The 19,538-nt window shown below is 40.4% G+C and overlaps 1 protein-coding gene across 2 annotated transcripts in view; it reads left to right on the top strand.

The window, feature by feature from the left end:
* LOC134210686 (putative uncharacterized protein DDB_G0282133) overlaps positions 1-19,538 on the top strand; it is a 597,983-nt gene that overhangs the window by 356,936 nt on the left and 221,509 nt on the right. For both annotated transcript variants that reach the window (XM_062686886.1, XM_062686884.1), the window contains exon 5: positions 12,995-13,033. The gene's annotated coding sequence lies outside the window, so the exon portion shown is untranslated. The remainder of the gene's footprint in view (positions 1-12,994; positions 13,034-19,538) is intronic.

The following is a 19,538-nucleotide window of genomic DNA, read 5'->3' as shown; positions in this document are numbered from 1 at the left end:
TGTTCTCCTCACTTTTTACAGTTGGAAGAGAAAAATTAAGACCAAGAAGTGAGATGTCTCACTTCTCACTCAGATTTAAGACTTTTCGCTGTAAAAAGTGAGAAGCGCGAAATGAGTTGTGAGACGTGTCACTACTTATTTCGCGCTCCTCATTTTTTCACAGTTAGGAAGTGAGAAATAAGGAATGAGAATTGAGACGTCTCTCCTTACTCCTTATTTCTCACTTTTCAAATGACCTATTCAGCCAAATGTCTTGTTCGGCCAAATGTCCTTTTCGGCCAAATGACCCTTTCGGCCAAATGACCCTTTCGGCCAAATGACCATTTCTGTCAAACGACCCTTTCTGTCAAATGACCCTTTCGGCCAAACGACCCTTTCGGCCAAAGGACACTTTCCGCCATATAACTCTTTCGGCCAAATGACCCTTTCAGTCAAATCACCCTTTCGGCCAAACGCCCCGTTTGGCCTAATGACCCTTTCGGCCATATGACCTTTTCGACCAAACGACCCTTTCGGTCAAATGACTTTCAGCCTAACGGTCTGTTCGGCCAAATGGTATATTCGGCCAAACAACTTTTTTTTAAGATACCAAATATGTCTATATGTTCAAATTTTATAAATACAATAGGGTGGCTCAAATTAGTATGGGAAAAACTTTTTTCAATTTTTTTTTATGGGCCGCCCTCTTATTTGCTTCTATTTGATGCCCTGATGCTCTGGACAAAATTTCAGCCAAATCGGTCAACGTTTGGGCGGTGCTAAACTCGTTGGAAGTTTATATGCAAAAATGTATGCAGAAACATAAAAAAACAGTGAATTGCAGTTGGACGGCACAACTTACGATGAAGAACTATGATACTCATTCAGATCTTGAAGAATTTAATACAGAATGTTATGCAGAAAACCGCGAGAAGATTAGAGTTTTTCCGGCTAAGTTATTAGCATTTCTCTGAAGTGGGGTTTGAGCAAATTTCGTTTCTTTTACCTTTGAAAAGAAATATATTCACCCCTACAACACTCCAGTAAATTTCTAATATCTTTGCCTAATAAACTCTAATCTTCTCGCGGTTTTCAGCATAACATTCTGTATTTAATTCTACAAGAACTGAATGAGTATCATGGTTCTTGATCGTAAATTGTGTCGTCCAACTGCAAATCACTGTTTTTGGATGTTTCTGCATACATTTTTCCATATAAACTTCCAACGAGTTTAGCACCGCCCAAACGTTGACCGATTTGGCTGAAATTTTGTCCAGAGCATCAGGGCATGAAATAGAACCAAATAAGAGGGCGGCCCATCAAAAAATTTGAAAAAGCCACCTTAAAATACATATTATACTTTGGTGCGAAAAAGACAATGCCACCGTAAGATGGATTATTCTTTTATGTTCACGAATGGGAGCAATTAGGAAGCACCCTAATGATAATTGTTCGTTGATGGTTGCCCAGTGCAGCGTGACCGGATCAAGATGTAACACGGCAACGCAAAACTCTCGAAGTGCCTACATGCATCTGTTACCAGAATGGCGCACGGTTGACAATTTCACTATCAAGTATTGGGCATGTAATTAATCGTAATTGTTAAATGGGCGATGACAATGAGTTAAGGGCCGTGAAATTGACAGTGATGAAGAGAATTGTGCAAGTAACCCTGAAGTACAGGTAATGGTTGTGTCGATCTACCGTCTGTTTTGAACTCCTTGAGAAATTTCATCATACAAAATTTGTACTGAAAAGCTCTGAAAGATGCATGCCATCAACTGAACTGAAAGATAAACAATTATAATACATAATTATGTTTTATGATTGTTTTTCTTAATCATTTGATCAAATCTCATCCAAAAGGTAGCGTGCAAACTTCCATCGCGGGGTGCGATTTGTTTCAACACCAGAGACCAAATGACTTAATGCCAGTCCGCCCATATTTCGAACTTAAAATCGTGTGGCAGAGCGCACCACAGCCGCCAAATCTTGAACATCGTTGAAAATCGCAACAGATGCACCTTCAGTTAGTCAAATAGTCAACGCCGCCTCGGTCATGGGTCGCCCCCGCCCCAAACAAAATATAGCGTTCTATAACGTCTGTCTACGCTTGGGAAGATCGTGACTTTAGATCGGACGATGAGGTAACAGTCCGAAAGAAGCACACAAAATCAACAACCGTAAAATAGGCTCCGCCAGTGCTGGCTGTGTGTAAAGAAGAACAGATCTCCCTCGCGAGTCACCGACTTGTCAGTTTGGAGAAGTTAGTCAGTGCCGGGGGGATGATCTTTTGCTAGCCGAGGGATGATTGCCAAATGCTGAAAGTGAAACCGAACTAACTCACCGGCATACCACCTTGCAGCAATCAATGGTCATTGTTGTACTGTGGGAAGGAGGTGCGTCCTTTGACTGATGAGCTCCTCGCTATCGACCATCATCGCATCGCCGGGGCGCATATAATGCAACCAACCGACTGACTGACTGACTGGCTGACTGTCTAACTGCGAAGTTATTTGTTTGGCGAGATGGATGGATGGATAAAAGGTTGAATGCCTTACCGCTGCACCAGCACTTACTACCACTGCCGCCGCCGCCGCCGTGCGACCTGCATCAGATTTGTTCGGAACCGGTGTGCTCCGATTGAAAGGGGGCTTTCAACTCAAGGTTCTGCTGAATCCAACAGGTGATGTGCATCAGTCTCTGGCAGACTGGTGAATAGTTAGATTTTTTATGGATACGATGTCATCGTATCGTTTCAGCTCGGTTATGTTATTGCTTTATGAATGTGATGATCTCATCGCCAAAACTATTCAAGAAATGTAATTTAAGTGACACGAAAAGTAAACTAACGACCTATGAAGCAATACCGTCAGGTGATTCCAGGGAAAATTAGTGCAGAAGCCCAAGAAAGGTTAAATGGGATGGGCCAGTCACAATTGAAAGCGTCCAACGTTCTGACGCACACAGTGTCATAGGATGGCCGCTACCAAAACACGTGCCGCTGGGTCAGTATATAAAATATTACTCCTCGTACATAAGAAGGTGTCCATGTCACTGCTCAGAAATAATTCTAAATTATGATCACATTAATGTTTCTTCTAATTTCAAAGCAAAATCCTGTTATTCCGTGCTGCTTGAGTATGTTAGATGAAAACCTATAATTGATGGGTTCAGAAACCGATATCAGAGTTATCTTTATGTACATTTTCATCCTCTAAGTATGCTTATATTTCCGTTTTATCAGTAGCTTAGATCAGCAGTCTTCATAAGATCACTCGCTCCACATCCGGTTTGTAGTTCACAGTTTATTTAAAATGAGATAAATTTAGTAGAAACATTCACGACCATCAATAAGAAACAATGACCTCTTTCAATCGTCTTAACAATGCAATGGTCAAATATGCATGCTATCCAAATTTAACGATCCGATCATAATTGAGCACAACCTCCGACGTCCCATTATACATATCGTGTGCTGTGACCAAATCACCGAATCCCAATCAATCATAGCATTCAACACAATTAGTTTCGCCGACACATACTGAATCGTTCTGGTCGTTTTTTCTGCCTTCCACTGCATCAACGCAGTCCTGCCCCAACATAATGCATACACACCATCCGTCTCCGGCCACCGACAAATATAATAACAATTCGTGAGAAATTGATTACACGCAAGAGTATTAGCAAGGCAAATAGTTAGTACGTCGCGTCGTCGTCGGCCTTCGCTGCCGCTGGTGTTCTGATTCGCCTCTGGCTCGTGGTCGCATAATGGGGGTCCTATGTTGCACTTTATCCATTCAAGCTCCCCAACCAGCCGGCACCGACAGTTCCGATGCTGTATCTATTTCTATTAAAACGCAAAAAAAAACAATTCGATTCAATCGCCATTTAGTTGCGGTTTTTGCTGGTATAGCCTCGAAGCATTTTACTGGTGAGGTCGTGCGTACAATCGCGTCTTGCAACGCGACGATGCTGTACCGTGATCGTCGCGTTAGGGAGAAAAAAAACTGCATCTATTCATTAAGTAGGATTTCTGTAAATCACAATTTGTGATGCGGCGATGCAGACACCAGGCACGTATACAAAATTGAGCGTAGGAAATTGACACAATAAATTGCCGGAGACGCGAGTTCACTCGGATGGAACCGTTGTCTTCTGTGTGGCACGCTCCGATCACGAATGGTGTTGTATGATCGTTTTACCCTCGTATGTGGTTCAATCACCTTACGGAAATTTGTTTCCATTTTTGTTTTTTCCGTCTTTTCTGTCTTTTCTGTATTTTCTGTCTTTCTGTCTTTTTGTTTTATTTTTATTTTTTATTTCATTTTTTTTTTATTTTATTTAGGAGCAGGGGAAAGCCTATTTGAGAAGAGCTAACTTAGGCTCTCTCTCAAATATGTGTGTGTACTGTATAAACTAACCCCCACTGTCTGATATAACGAGATGTATGATAAAATATAATGAAACACGCAGAAATAACTTATGGATTTAAAAAATTATACAATATTTCCAAACTTACAAAGTTTGCCACAACTTACGAATTGCGATGAAAAACCAACAGCATCATAGCCGTTCTCAACAGCATTATGAATAAAAAAAGTATTTTTACTTACCTGTTCTCAACCAACATATTACCAAATTATCAAACCTCTGGTAATACAAGCAAGACATAATATGGTGTGTCCTTGGAATTGAAGCCTTTTTTTCTTGAAAATATATGAATTTCTTGTTGCTTCTTATTTTGAAACCTCAATCTTTGAAACCGCCAGACAGATGACTCTGATGGAGCTCCGGCTCCTGCCCAGAAATATCCACTCTCCTTGCACGGCCACTTTTCTTCCACATTCCAATTGCTTCCTACGGAAACAGGAAAGCATTACTATTTCTTCTTAATCTTGCACCTTCTTCCTTTTTAAAAATTCTAAATTTTCACAACTCAAATTCAACACTTCATACGCCTAATGGCCAAAGATTTGGGCGAACAACTTGACTCTATTTGGGTCACGCATTTGGACACTTCTTAAGACACTCTCAGCACCTCACATTTTTAACATACAACTATTTTGTTCTTTTTTTTCAACAGTTGAGTTGGTTCGGCTGTTCAGCTGATTTAAAAATGTTCAGCCGAAAGGAATTATTAAAAAAAAAAACGGCGGAGTGACGAGTAAGGCACATCCGTACACGTCGCCGCCTACTCCGCCTAACTTAGGCTCTCTCTCAAATGGGCGCAAAACCTTCTCATATTTTCTCATCAACAGAATACAAATACATACATTCAAAATGATGGACTTATTAACTAAATAACTTATGACAAAAAAACATTGAGAGACAATTTTAATAATCAGTTTTCCTTAAATACATCACTAAACTTTCTTTTCACAAGAGAACGAGACAACACACTTAGTTTTTATTTCTGCAGCTCGGCAAAAATCCGCACAACCGTGCGCCAGCAAAATAAAAAAAAAACTGATATTCAGGCAAAAATATTGTTTGTTAGCTGATTTTCGGCAAATTATTTGCTGATTTCCAGCAATTTTGACAGAAATCTCGGGGGCACCCGCTGAGATCCCGGTAAAAAATAATAAGTGTGAAGTTGAAGTCAAAGACATGATAACAGCGACTGAACAAATGAGAAATATTTGCGACAGGTTCGTTGTAGCTGTAGTTAGTACGAAAAGTAGGAGTACAGAGGAACTGATACGAACGGAGAGGACGACGACGTATGCCAATATTGAAAGGGTGTAAAACACTAGGACAATCTTCATGGGACTGCAACACATCTGCAACAAAGCAGGCCTTGATGATATTCCGGCGGTCTTCTAGAAGCTGGAAATCAATCAACATGCATCTAGCTATCTTCATATCTGCTCTTACATCTAGCTCCTTCATAAATGTTTTCGGAAGTTCCTTCAGAAGTTCCTCCGAGAGTTCCATCAGAAATGTCTTCGGAACTTTCTTCAGAATTTTCTCCAGAAACACCTTCAGAAATTCCTCCAGAAGTTTCATGAGAGATTCCTCCAACAGTTTTTTGAGGGATTCTTCCGGATTTCCTCCGGAAGTTTCTTCAGGGATTCCTCCGGAAGTTCCTCCAGGGATTCCTCCGAAAGTTCCTCCAGGAATTCTTTCGGGAGTTCCTCAAGTAATTTCTCCGGAAGTCCCTCCATGCATTCCTCTGGAAGTTCCTGCAGCGAATCCTCGGTTAATTCCTCTAGGTATTTCTTCGAAAAACTTCCTGCTATCTGGAGGAACTTCCGGGAGAATTTCTGGAAAATTTTGCGGAGGATACCTTGGTAGAACTGCCGGCTAAGCTCCTCTAAGAACTTCCAGAGAAATTTTTCAAGGAACTTCCAAAAGAATTTCTCAAGGAACTTCAAGAGGAATTCCTCACAGAACTTACGAAGGAATTCTTCAAGGATCTTCCGGAAGAATTCCCCAAGAAACTTCCGAAGGAATTGCTCAAGGAACTTCCGTGGGCATTTATGTATGATACTTGCGGAGAAATTCCTGGAGGAAATTTCCTGTACTCCAGAAGAATTTTTGCAGGAATTCCAATTCAATTCCTGGAGCAACTTCCAGAGAAAATCCTGGAACACTATTCATAGATATCCCTAGAAGAATTTCCAAAAGAATTCATCTGGAAGGAATCCCTTGAAATAAATTATGGAGAAATGCCTGAAAGATATCGCCAATGAATGCAAACACAAATTCAAGAAAGAATTCCTGGAAGAATTACGGAAGTAATTTCCAGCATAATTCCCGAAAAAATTTCTAAAACGCACGAAGGAGTTTTTGTAAAAATTTCAAAAGAAATTCTGGATATTATGTAAGAAAGAATTCTGTATTCTGTATTCCTTAAATATACTTTTCTAACAACTCTCAGCGGATTTTGTGAACAGGTTTCAAGGAGAATTCCCACACTAATTCCATCCACCGACCTAATTTAGGACACAACCTGTGAGGAAATCCCTGAATGAACTTCTGAATAACTTCCCTAATATATTTTTTTATGCTGAATCTAGACAACAGTACCAGATTAACTTCATTAAAAACTACAATAACAAATATAACAAAAATCCCCAAAAAAAAACCAATTTTAACGCACATTTTATTTGAATGAACGAACAATTTCGTTTTTTCCCTTCTGCTTGTTTATTCCGCCTAGTCACCCACCCATATGGGTTTGACAGTTGAAGTACAGTTGTTTTGGTGAACCCAGTGCAAAACTGTACGAAACTAGCTCCAACCTGAGCGAATAAAAAAACGTTTTGACAGCACTTATGCAACGTACACACCAGTCAAGCAGTTTGACGAACATTGACTCCGCCCCCAAGAAAACGCTTCGGTTGCTGCTTCGTTTGAACGTGTATGAAGTTGTTCGAACAACCATTTGACAGTTGGCGGCTCGGTTGGAAAAAATTAAAACGGTTTGATTTTGGTTTGAGTTGTCGGGGGTGGAGTCAAGGTTCGCCGAACATGTTTGAGCATTTGTAGTGAAGTTGCACAAACCCCCATATATTTTTTGATGGTTGGTGCTCAAGTTGGCGCTTCGGTCGTTCGTGTGTAATGGAACGTACACACGGTCAAGCAGTTTGACTAACATTGACTCCACCTCTCGTTTATTCAAACATCCACCAAGTTTTACCCACAGCGACACGAACAATCAATTTATTCGACCAACAATATCACACACGAACGACCGAAGCACCAACTCGAGTACCAACCATCAAAAAATATATGGGGGTTTGTGCAACTTCACTACAAATGCTCAAACATGTTAGACTAACCTTGACTCCACCCCCGACAACTCAAACCAAAATCAAACCGTTTTAATTTTTTCCAACCGAGCCGCCAACTGTCAAATGGTTGTTCGAACAACTTCACACACGTTCAAACAAAGCAGCAACAGAAGCGTTTTCTTGGGGGCGGAGTCAATGTTCGTCAAACTGCTTGACTGGTGTGTACGTTGCATAATATTGTTGGTCGAATAAATTGATTGTTCGTGCCGCTGTTGGTAAAACTTGATGGATGTTTGAATAAACGAGAGATGGAGTCAATGTTGGTCAAATTGCTTGACCGTGTGTACGTTCCATTAGGTATGGAACTGGTTCCAACCTAGGTTGGAATTTTTTAAAACGGATTCGACAATAGTCAATGCAATTGTGTTGATAAATTCCAGAACAATAAGCTCGAATAGTTTTGATGTGGCACACAAGGCTGATATTTATACCACGGTAGTTTGTAACATCGTTCCTTTTACCTTTTTTGAATACAGGGAAAAAGCAAGATTTTTTCCAAGTATTGGGAAATGATCAATTGCGAATAGAGCGGTTAAAAATTAATTGATAAAGGTCGCGAAAGGGAACGGCTGCATCTTTTCAGGATGATGGTAGGAATTCCATCTGTACCAGGATTAGAGGAACTTTTGAGCGGTGCACAAGCTGCTTCGATGGCATTACAGGTGATGTCTGGATGAGGACCAACAGCAGCACGTTGAGGAACTTTTGAAGCAGCATCTAATACTTGTTGATGCTATAGCTGCTCATCAACGAAAACAGATGCAAGCTTTTCGCGAAACAGTTGTCATACAGCTGGCAATGTAGAAGCTTGTTTCTCGTGCAAATACATTGTAGGCGGAAGACCTTTTTCTTTCCGTTGGTCATCAATGTAGGACCAAAACTTCTTAGGATTCTTCTTCAGGCTACACTGGATCCGGTGTAAATAAGCTTGGTAGAACTTCTTATTCAGGCGTTTACACTTATTGTTGCAGATGTGATAATGCGATATCGTTAAATGGTTATGCTACTGGTATGCCTTCTGAAACCTTTTAAGGGACTTTAGTTTTTTAAGAGCTTTGTTTGTCCAGGGAGGATGTTCAGGTGACTTACTAACTGACTTTTGGAGTACATAGATCTATGCAACGGAAATGAAGACTTCAACACCTGAATCAGTGTCCAAATTCAGAAACAACGTGTTCCAGTCGATAGATTCTAGAGGATCCTCCATTTTCAAGAAGTCTGTTTTCCAAAATTTATAGCGAGTGTGCTCACTAACTGGGATTAATTTAAGCGGAGCGTTCTTGCTAATGTGTATTTGTAATTTGCCGAACGTGTTTAACAAGTGGAGCAGTACTTCGGTAATAGAGACATTTCGACAGAGATCCTGGCCAACATAGCAGAGATCCTGCAATCGATTACTTGAGTTGTATACCGTATTTATTTGTACAAGACAGGCGATGTTATAGTCATCTATTAGTTATTTTTGAACCACATTGAGTAAATAGTGATTCAGATTAGGATACAGGTAGCCAGATGAACTATGTTGCCAAGAAACTGATCGAAATCGATCATCATTTTGTCAGTTAAAGACGTGCGGGAGCTGATCCAAGACAGTGTTTCGGAATGTTGGCCAATTAGAGTTGCATCACCGATACGGTCGAGAGGAATATAGATCAAACAAATGAACAAAGAGTGGTCGCCAATGATTAACTCAAACCAAAGCTGTTCGATTGAAGAACAACGTAGTGGCTGAAGTACATTACATCTGATGTTGGACCGGACAGCAAGCAGGACACCACTCCTAGATTTTTATGTTGTTCGTTCCCTCGGAACGATCCATTCGAAAAACACTCTATACATTGCTGAATATTTGTTGAGAAAGCGTAATACCACCCAACTTTCTGTAAACGCATAGATGTCGAAAGCGGCATCCGAATACGCAAGCTTGTAGTCGGGAATAGTAGCCACCGAGATTCCATTCCACCTGATAATAACAATTTATACCATTTAATCCAACGAAGTTCTGAGCTGGCGTTGTGGAGCAGTTGATTGATGTACGATCTGGCATGGAAAGGCTCGAGGAGTAAGAGTTGTTTTGTGATAAATCTCCGGCCTTCGGAACGAAGTTAGGTTTATTGGTGGGTGGTAGTCGGCACACAGGAGGCTATTTTTTCATCAGTTGTGTCGGAGGACGGACACCGGTTGGATTGCGGCTGTTGGATCGACGGTCTTAAAAAGCAGATATTGAAACTCCTTTCGGCCAGAAGCCCTCTGAGAGAAGAATTGTCTCAATGCTTCGAGGGACGTTAATTCTGAATGATACAAAAGAGAGCGGTTTTGATTCCTGGCTCGAACGAATTAGTTTTTGGCAGATTATATGATCGGGTTCACAACGAGAGTGATAATATTTGCTTCAGTTTCGTGGGGCAGAAACCGAGTAACATAGTACCAATTATCTTTTAGTATTAGTTTTGTAGCTAGAGATGGCGGTGCAATAGCATATTAGGAGTTGTCCTTTGTTCTTAAAATTATTCTGAACCTTAATATTATCACTGTCACGAGTTGTAGGAGTTTGCGAAATCGGGATTTCTGGTCTTTGATTTCCTAAGGCAGTCGTTGAGGCTTTGGAATGGCACCGGACTGCGTCTGAAAGCATTGATCAGTAGCGAGCTGAGTGGTGGCGTTGGGAGTGGCGAGCATTGTATAGGCGTTCGTGGTTGAACTATTGATTGGAGGAGGGTTTGTCTGGTGCAGCCGTAAATGGCATTGGTTTCGAAGTATCAGCTGGTACTATTCAATGTTCAGATGGTGAATTATCTGGAACGGAATGAACTGTCCACTTTCGTTTTCTGGTTGAGCAGAAGAGGTGGTACTGCTGGTTCTGTCTCTTTTAGCTCCGGATGAATCACCGGAGTCACCGATGATCGATGAAGGAGCCGAAAACATTGGTAAATTTAAACTGTAGGTTGTTTATGTCGTCTTCGAAATTTTTGGAGGTATTAGCATTAGTTGGAAGAGAATGTGACGTTTCGTTGCAGTTGCATGAGCGACGTGGTCCTTCAGTAAATGTGCGGCAGAGAGATCGGGTCACATGCCGACTAATCGGAGAATCGATGCAAGTCTGACCAGAATTAAATTTAGTGCCTGGTTACTAGACAATTGCTCGAAATCGACCGATGAGTTTCGACAAGCAGGGCAAAAATTATTCCGCACCGGAGAAATCACGCAGTGCCTTATGTCGATTTGTCGATAATCCAACACATTTCAAATGAAATGATTTCATGCATTTTGGGCAATGTATTTTACCGCAACGAGAAGACTGGGTTATGCAATGAGAAGCTGAGCACTTTCTTGCCATCCTCTATTCCGTGATGGGATAGCAGCAATATATTGTCTATCCAGGTGTTTTTCTGTCTTTTCTGTCGTTTTTGTCTTTTCTGTCTTTTCTTTCTTTTCTGTCTTTTCTGTCTTTTCTGTCTTTTCTGTCTTATCTGCCTTTTCTGTCTTATCTGCCTTTTTGTCTTTTTTGACTTTTTTTGTATTTTCTAACATTTCTGTAATTTGTTTTTTCTAACATTTTGTAATTTCTGTATTCTGTCCTTTTTTAATTTTCTGTCTGTGTTGTTTAATTTTCTTTATTCTATCTTATTTTCTTGTTTCATTTGCAATTTAGTCGAAATTTCAACTTCATTCTGGCTATCGAATCGAACCATACATTTTCCATTCCATAATCCAGTCAAGGTTTAAATCCTTCAATTTATTATCCATGCACGACACCGAATTCCATCACGCGGATTATAGCCATCGCCAATTGGCAAATCATTTGTTAAGTTTCGCACGCCTTCGGATCACCATTTAGGAACAAGAAGGGGACGTTCCACCGCCTTTCCGACTGTGGGATGAATGTCATGGAAACCGCTATTGCTGCTGCCACCCCGGCATGGCGGAGTTCAATCTTTTGACCAACATCTGAATCAACCAGTCGACCGACCAACCTGTTCGGAAAACCACCTGGATAGACATAATAGGTTTGCTAATAGAAAAACAATCATCTCTCGACTCGACATGCAGCACAAACAACTTACTGCCACTCAGTTGCGCACTGCTCAAAATGGATCAATGTGGGCGTTGTCGAAGCAGTTGGTCTGCTTGCAGAAACTAACTGCCACGATAGCCCACTTGCGTGCTCAGGCACCTTCCACAACATGAGGCCGGTAGCAAAAAAGTTAAAGGCAAGATCTTTTTGATTTGCCAAACCAGGTACGGTCGAAGGTTAGATTGTATCTCACATAAAGAAAAAGGCTCATATATCTAGTTGTACAACCAAAATGCGTCAAGGTATTTTCAAATTACTATCACGGGTTCTTCAGAACATTTTTGTAGAAAAACAATTATCTATAGACCTGGGATGAAGAACAATCTTAAACATATAAAATAATAATATTCTTCCTCAGTCTGAAGTTTGGAATTCTAAGATTTATCAATACTAGGTTTTATTATTATTTTGCAAAATGCTGAAAATCTTCCTACTGAAACCAACGGTACGACCAACCCTGGCCACTGTGTAGTCATATTTTCCTACCTAGCTTGGAAACGGACAGATCTAGGTTTGTCAGAACCGCCCTTTTTCACCACCCTTCATTGCAACTAAGCAGTTTCTAGGGAGAGCTTCACCGGTTGTTTACCACTCCACGCAGTCAGTGGTTTACACAGAATGCAAAAAAAAAATCTACAGTGAGTGCAGCAGCTGCAACAGCAACATTCTAACGTCATCGTCGCAATCGTAGGCACAACATTGTATATCGAAATGCCTTGTTCAAGTGAAAACATGGCTGGTCGGGTCACCGGATGTAACGGTTTTCTGGCTCCTTTTACGGTTCGTTCACTGACCGTCCGCACATATTCAGTGTTCTATGAGTCCAGCTGGAAGTCGCAGAATATCGATTTATCAGATTCGAATCTAACTGACCGACATACCAGCGAACGGTTATTTTCTTTTCTATTGGTTTCTCGAACCACAAGAGTTTGCCTACTTCATTTCCGATGAACTGGTTATCGAGAAGCCGAGGGGCTTCCTTTCTCCAGCGATCGGTCGACCGCATCTCTCATTGTTTGTCTATTTAATTCATCAGAGTGGATATCTTTTTGAAATGCGTTTGACCTCGCGGTTAAGTTGAACCCGTCCATCAGATTAGCAGTTTATTAAAACGTTTCCTTCTCTCTTGATCTCGTTTCAGATTGCCCGGGGAGGATCGACTCACAACAGTAGTTTAAAGGTCAGTATCGCGCCGCATCATCGTTGCAAAATCAAATGCGAAAAAATCCAGTTTAAACCGCTTGGTGGAAGGTTCTTATTTTGTGTATTAGAAATGGCATCACATAGTCATAGAATGGTCCTCTAACAATAAAAATCAAAATTCAACACATTCGCTTTCAAACAACACCACTGACTGGCGGAGTTATGCTGGGGCACGATGGGGCACGTTACCCACCAAATCGATTATTTCTCTGCAATTGAATTATATTTTTTATAATCACTGGCAGAGTTAAGCTCGCGCACGATGGAGTTATTTTCGAAAGAATTTCAAAAGAAATTCTAGGAATATCCTTGCAAAGTCCCATCCATTCGGAAATTTTGCCATGAAATTTATTCGATTTTTTTTAAATATCTCAAAAAGTTGTTTCCAAAAAGATTTCCTTAAAATAAATTGAAGAATGAAATAGGCAATCCTGAAGGAGTTTTCGGAAGAACTTTTAACCCAAATATTAAAGGTATTTCCAGATATTTTTCTCGAGTAACTCTTGAAGTAATTTCAAAATGATTCGTAACAGTTTTTATTAATGAATTTCTGAAGGGATTCCCGCTAGAATTTCTAAATAAATATTCGAAGGTGATGAGGAGTGCCTAAATAAATTTTCGAAGGTATCTCTAGGTGTAGTTTTGAAAGAATTCTTGGATGATGTACTGAATAAATTCCTAAGTGAAATTTCAAAGGAATTCCAAGAATTTCTTCCTAGAGTTATGGAAGGGATTTCTTGAGGATTTAGTAGAAGAATTTGTTTGACAAAAACCTGAAATATTTGCTGATGCAATTACTTGAAAAAATTTAAAAGCGTTCCTAATTCAATTCCAGCAGGAATTCATAAAGAAATTAATATAAGGAATTCTCCTGAAAGGTTTTCCGTTTGAATTCCAAACAAATTTTCAATGGAATTTACAAAAGAAATTTTCGAGGATATTTTGAAAGGTATTTCCGAAGACGAGTGGAAAAAATTGGAATTCCGGGAATAAAGTGGAAGATTCCATTGGTTATTCCTCATAATATTCCTTCAAAAATTCAAAGATTGGAATTACAAGAAAATTTTGATATTCATTCCGAAATCCCTTTACGATTTTTTTTTCGGAATATGTTTTAAGAGTTCTCCCCGTACTTTCTCAAGAAATCCCTTCGGATACCTACTCTAAAAAGAATTTCTTGGAGTTATTTCGAAATTTCCCTCAAGAATTTGTTCAGATTTCCAGGATTTTTTTTTTGAAAAATCTTATAGGAATTCCTTCGATCATTCATCCGGACTTTTTAGCAACTCTTCCAGGAATAACTTTAGGCTTTCAGAAATTCCTCTTGAAATTTCTTCAGAATTCCCGAAGAAAATCCCTTCAGAAAATCCTTCAAAAATTCTTTCAAGAATCCTTCGGAAATTTTATTTATAAATCTTTCTGAGAACTCCTTCTAGAAATTTTTAGAAATTTCTTACGATATTCTTTCATGAAATCCTTTTAAATTTCCTTTAAAAACTCCTCCGGAAATTCCTTTAGGATTTCCCATTTAATTCTTCAATATTGTTTTCGTAAGACTTCTTTCAGCAAAATTTCCGGAATAATTCCTGCAGGAATTTTGAAAGGAATATTACATTGGTTTACTGAAGGAATTTCTGAAGAAATTTACAAAGGCCCTTGGGAGGTTTTACGAAAGAATCCCTGGAGGAGTGGGAATTTTTATAAATTATTCCTGCAAAAGTTCTCGAAATAATATCTGGACGATTTTCTGGAGAAGTTTTAGAAGAAATTCTGGAAGGAATTTCGAAATGTATTTCAGGAGGAATTTACGAATGAATTCTCGAAGGAATTTCCAAATAACAACCTGAATCAGTTTTCGAAAAGACTTTCATAACGAATTTTTGAAGAAATTGTTGAATAGCTTCCTGAATAAATATTATTGGAATCCACGAAAAAAATTCCTATGGAAATTTCAAGCAAATACCTATTGGAATTTCCATATAGGTTTTTGAATTTCTACAGAAATTCATTCGGAAATTACTTCAGAAACAGTCGAACCATCATCATTCTTCTTCGGATATTCTCAAGAAATCCTCAGGAGTTTACTTTAGGAGTTGCTTCGGAAATTTCTCCAGTATTCCAGGTGTGGGGGTGGGGAGCGCCAAATTCCTCAGAGCAAACACAGGTTTGTGGTGTATTGCTTAAAGCTATGAAAAATTTTATTTTAGCATGTTTTTTATAAGGAATGAACATATGACTCACATATTTTGGTGACAACCTTCGATTATAGAGATTCGTTTCTTGATCTATGGATGCGATGCTGTTTGCCTGCCTATAAACAACTGATGTTGAAATCTGTTTTAGAATGCACATAGTACACTTACAGCTTGTAGCCGAAACCAAACCAAAGATATGCCTGTGATAATAGTCTTAAGATGATGTTATTCCCTAAGTAAACAATAGGTTATAAGTTTGATATTGTTTTACACTTTTTTATGTTTTTCAGTTCACTGTGCATATAGATTTTTTACTTACTAGGATTAAGAATGATAAAGAATAAATTCAGTTAATTTTAGGGTCTGAATCTCTTTTAGTTACTCAATTATTCGAGAAAGAAACGTTTATACGACCAACTCAACTTTGTACAACGTGATTTTCTCCTCTATCGTCAACACGCTGACTCCTCTCACATGACATTCTACGTCAACGGCGAACAGGGATGTTCTTCTTCGACTGAGAGTACTACAGCGTCGCCGCAACAAGGGGTTTGTCGTCACATTCTCCCTCCCGTAAACCTTGGTGACCATTCCGGGTGTCGGAAAATCCGTGACCAGGTTTAGCTTCATCTAAGACGTCCAACAACGCCAAGTTGACTGTTGCTCGTCGCTGTACTCCTGTCAATGTCTTCACCATTGTTTGGCGAACGGTACCGTCCTTTCCTGCGATAACTGCCACAATTCGTCTTCGAACCCATAGATTTCTAGAAGCCCCGCTTGCAACCATCACTAAGTCCCCAACTTGTAGATTTCTGACGTTCTCGAACCACTTAGTTCTTCTTGCGATGACTGGTATGTATTCTTTGACCCATCTTCTCCAAAAGTTATCCGTTATATTCTGCGCCAACTTCCAACTGCTTCTGAGAGTACCAATATAGTTTATAGGCTCCATTGGAAGAATTTTTACGCCAGAAGAACTGCCCAACAGAAAATGGTTGGGCGTTAAAGCTTCTTGGTTGGCGTGCTCCAGAGGAATGTATGTGAGCGGACGACAATTTATCATTGCTTCCACTTCACAAAGAATAGTCTCTAATGTCTCGTCGTCTGGTTTTCTTGACGCGTCTAGAATCGACCCGGCCGCTACCTTCACTGATCGAACGAGCCTTTTCCAGGCGCCACCCATGTGCGGTGTAGCTGGTGGAATAAAACGCCATCTGGTTTGTGCGCTGGTAAACGTCGATGAAAGTTTAGCGGCGATTTCTTCCTGGAGTTCACGGCTAGCTCCCTGGTAGCAAGTTTCGTTATCAGTGAAAAATTCTGCCGGAGATCCTCGTCTTGCTACGAAACGTCGTACAGCCATGATGCACGATTCGGTAGAGAGACTGTGCACCACTTCAAGGTGCACAGCACGCATAGCCAGACACGTAAACAACGCTACCCATCGTTTTACCTGGCTCCGTCCTACGCGTACGAATACTGGACCGAAGTAATCCGGAGCGGGGCCATGACAGGGGGGTATGGCTTTGCTTTTGTAATTCGACACACGGTACAAGTATCGGCAACTTTGCGAATTATTGATCGTAGTTTGGAAATTTCGAAGCGTTGCCTCATTTCATTAACGATGTTTTCTCTATTGCTATGACGTAGTTGCCGATGATACCAGTCGACAAGTAAGAAGGTAATACGATGCTTACTCGGTAGAATAACCGGGTATTTGCTTCAAAACTTGCATATTCTGCCGCACCGACTCTGCTGTCATCAAAACACCGTGTTCATCGGCGTATGGCCAAACTTTGTAAATAATACTACCCGAGTAGACGAAAATAGCTCAATAATATCAAACGATGATAAGATAGCAAAATGAGATATGGACATATTTGATATAAGAGATAAAAGATCAGACGATAATATCAATATTTTGCACTGAAATATCATAAGAAGATCAAGTTATGCTATTTGTAAGAAGTGATCAATATCATGTGCCATTAGTTTGTTCTTATCCATAGCATATCTTGATATTTAAATGATATTTCGGTGCAAATTTTTGATATTGTTGCCTGTTATTTTATCTCTTATATCAATCAAGTCCATATCATGTTTTGTTATTCTGTTCATAGCTTCTGCCCGGGTAGCCTTACCCACTGTAGGATGTTGACCACTACAGCTTCCTTTTGTCTTGCTCAATATTTCGACTTCTTGGGAGTAACATTCTTTTTGTGCCAACTGCTGCATTAGGACTGGATTCGCAAGATGGTCTTCTTGATGTGCTGCCTCCAGATGATCGACTAAGTTCTGTACAGCCAATCCAAAATCCATAACCAATTCCAGACGGTCGTGTTTCGGAGCGGCTACATGTTGAATTTTCCTCAATAATGACCAAATGAGTAACTCCGGACGACCGTATAGGGTGCGTAATGTATTGATTACTGACGGGACGCCAGAAGGTAACAGCAAGCGGCTTCGCACGGCTTCTAGAGCGGATCCTTTCAAACATCTTTGCAGGCGAATCAAGTTTTCCGCGTCAGAGTACCCACACGTAGTTGTCGACTGTTCGAAACAGCTGATAAAGATAGGCCAGTCTTCTGGGCTGCCGCTGAATGTAGGAAGCTCTTTCCCCATCACCTGCCGTGCCGCAATATGTTCTGCACCAAGCACTATTTTGGGCCGAACTGCGGGAATTTACGCCATTGGCTCAGCTGATACGCTATTTATCCTCAACGGTTCAGGAACCTTCTGTTCCGCTTCCAATGTGTGTTGATATGCAGGTCGTCTGCAAGGTGGGTCTTCAATCGGTGCGTTTTGTCCGTGCACGGAGCTAGCAAATGAACTCCGGGCCACCACAGGGTGGCTCAGTTTGGCTACAGGGTACGCGATCTTTTTCACTGGGCCGGTACGGAAAGTGGACTGATGTTAATCGATGATGTCCTCCTTTTCATCTCGACCCTTACCGCCCTCCGGTGGTCCTCCAGTGAAGTTTTGTTCCTCTAACCAGGATGAAACGTTATCCTGAATATCAACGACCGACCCACTTTTGCTTCCTGCGTTGCTTTCGGCAATTTGTCGAAGCAGTATGCTTCTCTTTGCCAAGGAATCTTGACGTATTTTCTTCTGCTCTTCCTGTAATACCTTCTCTTCTTCTAATTGCAGCAGTCGCAACTGCGCTTCTTCTTCTAACAGTTGTCGTTTTTCCTCTATTTGCCTTCGTTTCTCTTCAATTTCTCTCTTCTTCATTATTTCCTTCTCCTTCACTTCTTCTTCTCTTGCCAATCGCTCTTCTTCTATTATTTTCAGTTCTGCCTCCAATGCAGCTACCCTTTCAGAGACCCTCGAACCAGTTACACTTCCTCCTAATAGAGTTTTTTTGTTTTGCTTCGCGTGGACATAACGCTTCGTGAATCAGACTTCTTCGACGGCCCTTTAGATGTTTTCACATTCACCGCTGGCTGATTCGAAGTGCTACCCATACATTCTACGCATACATACCGTTGCTCTCGTATGCTTTCATCCACCTGCGTGCATCCAAAATGCTCCCACTCGTGACATTTCTCACAAGTAACCATCTGTGCCTCGGCTGAGTCCGGTCGATTACAACGCTTGCAATTGCACCATCCTTCGAATCGTGAAGATCTTCCATATCGATACCCACGTACAAAATATCTTTAAGTTTATGGGGGTGGGGAGCGCCAAATTCCTCAGAGCAAACACAGGTTTGTGGTGTAATGCTTAAAGCTGTGAAAATTTTTATTTTAGCATGTTTTTTATAAGGAATGAACATATGACTCACATATTTTGGTGACAACCTTCGATTATAGAGATTCGTTTCTTGATCTATGGATGCGATGCTGTTTGCCTGCCTATAAACAACTGATGTTGAAATCTGTTTTAGAATGCACATAGTACACTTACAGCTTGTAGCCGAAACCAAACCAAAGATATGTCTGTGATAATAGTCTTAAGATGATGTTATTCCCTAAGTAAACAATAGGTTATAAGTTTGATATTGTTTTACACTTTTTTTATGTTTTTCAGTTCACTGTGCATATACCTAGATTTTTTACTTACTAGGATTAAGAATGATAAAGAATAAATTCAGTTAATTTTAGGGTCTGAATCTCTTTTAGTTACTCAATTATTCGAGAAAGAAACGTTTATACGACCAACTCAACTTTGTACAACGTGATTTTCTCCTCTATCGTCAACACGCTGACTCCTCTCACATGACATTCTACGTCAACGGCGAACAGGGATGTTCTTCTTCGACTGAGAGTACTACAGCGTCGCCGCAAC

Source organism: Armigeres subalbatus, chromosome 2 (genome assembly GCF_024139115.2).
Source record: "Armigeres subalbatus isolate Guangzhou_Male chromosome 2, GZ_Asu_2, whole genome shotgun sequence".
NCBI lineage: Eukaryota > Metazoa > Arthropoda > Insecta > Diptera > Culicidae > Armigeres > Armigeres subalbatus.
Note: the sequence above shows the minus strand (reverse complement) of the source record. Positions and strands in the feature narration are given on the sequence as shown.